A 1,716-nucleotide genomic window follows, 5' to 3' on the forward strand; every position below is an offset into this window, starting at 1 on the left:
TATCTCTCAAAAAAAAAAAAAAAAAAAGAAAGTGCTATATGCTATGTAGACTCTCTGCATCAGTAACAACACAAACACATGCAGTGGAATAAGGTTGATGATAAACACATAACCACCCCCAAGCAGAGACCATATAGAAATATGATAAACAGCAGCACATTGTCCAAAAACCTTACCCAGTTTTTGACTCGTTTTTCTTTGGCTCTTGTAAAGCATTAAGGTTGTTTTTCTTTTTCGGTTGGATTTTTTGGGTTTTGTCTTGCCTTCAGGGCTTTTAACTTCTTCCTCACTATCAAGGGAAATAAGACCCTCTCCCTGATCTTTTTCAATTTTAGAATCCTTGGTTAGATCGACCATAGTGGCAAGGGCTTCTTTTAAGCCCTGAACGAATAGTTTGTGCTGACTAAGCTCTTGTTTGTGCTGACTAAGCTCTCGTTCATGCTGACTACGCTCTTGTTCATGCTGACTAAGCTCTTGTCCCATTATTACCCTTATTACTTATGAGTAAGCAACTTTTGTTACTTACTGGGATGATTCTCTGCCGTCCTCCTCTGCAGCCTTTCTCGGGATGATTCTCTGTCGTCCCCTACTGGACAATTCTCTGCCATCCCTTCATAGGACGATTCTCTGCTGTCCTCTCCTGGATGATTCTCTGCCGTGCCCTACTGGAGGATTCTCTGCCATCCTTTCTCAGTACGATTCTCTGCCATCCTCTTCTATTTTCTGCCACGGCCTTTTTCTTTATTTTGGTGCTCGGGACGATTCTTTGCAGTCCCCTTCTTGGGTGCTCTTCATTGGATCCTTTGTACTCAGGGTCCCTGTTTGGGTGCCACGTGTCCCGACCTGGGGGGACAGTCGAACAGGTTTCCTGAGGGAAGGAGGGACATGCATGTACACATGGCAGGCATGTTTTTCAAGCTTCTGGTCCAGGGTTCAAACTGCAGAGTTGGCCACGTGGAATCTGGCTTTCTTAACCATCACCAGGTCATGGGCCAGCCCAAGAAAGGAAACTTTTTGTTTTTATTTTTTTTAGAGATTTTTGCTATAGGGCACTTGTGCTCCTTGGAGAGACAAAGAGAGACAGGAAGCGAGAAATGACCCCCTGGGGAGATGGTCATGCCGCAATCCCTACTCCTCCATTCTTCTTTAAGGATTTTTAGCATGCAGGCACACATGCCTGGTGGGAGTTTTAAGCCACTGGGTCCAGGGCTTGAGCCATGGTCAACCAAGTGAGAGTCTAGCACCTTCACTGCTATGCCACCTGCTAGCCTCAGAAAGGAAAGTTCTTTAAATTAAGGCTTAAAATGGCAAAAACTGGAACTTGTCTATGAACAGTCTAGCAGTTAGACATGTTCAGGGGCTGGCCCTGTGGTGCAGCAGGTAAACACTGTGTGCAGTGAGCGGGATCCCACATGGCCAGCCCGAGGGTTAAGAGAGTCAGATCCCACATGGGTGACCTGATGGTTTGAGTCCAGGTCCTGGAAGTTGAAAAACATGCCAGGCATGTGTCCATGAATTCCCCAAATCCTGACAGGATGGAAGAATGGAGAAGGGATAGCAGCATGACCATGCCACCTCAGGGGGATATTTTCTCCTTTCCCTTCTCTGTTTCTCTGTCTGTGGCCAGCAACATGCCCTCTGGTACTTAAAAAAAAAAAAAAAAAGAAAAATTCCTTTTTTGAAAAGAGATTTTTGCGGGAACCAGAAGTTACCTAA

This window comes from Tupaia chinensis, unplaced genomic scaffold, assembly GCF_000334495.1.
Source record: "Tupaia chinensis unplaced genomic scaffold, TupChi_1.0 Scaffold143564_1, whole genome shotgun sequence".
Taxonomy (NCBI): domain Eukaryota; kingdom Metazoa; phylum Chordata; class Mammalia; order Scandentia; family Tupaiidae; genus Tupaia; species Tupaia belangeri.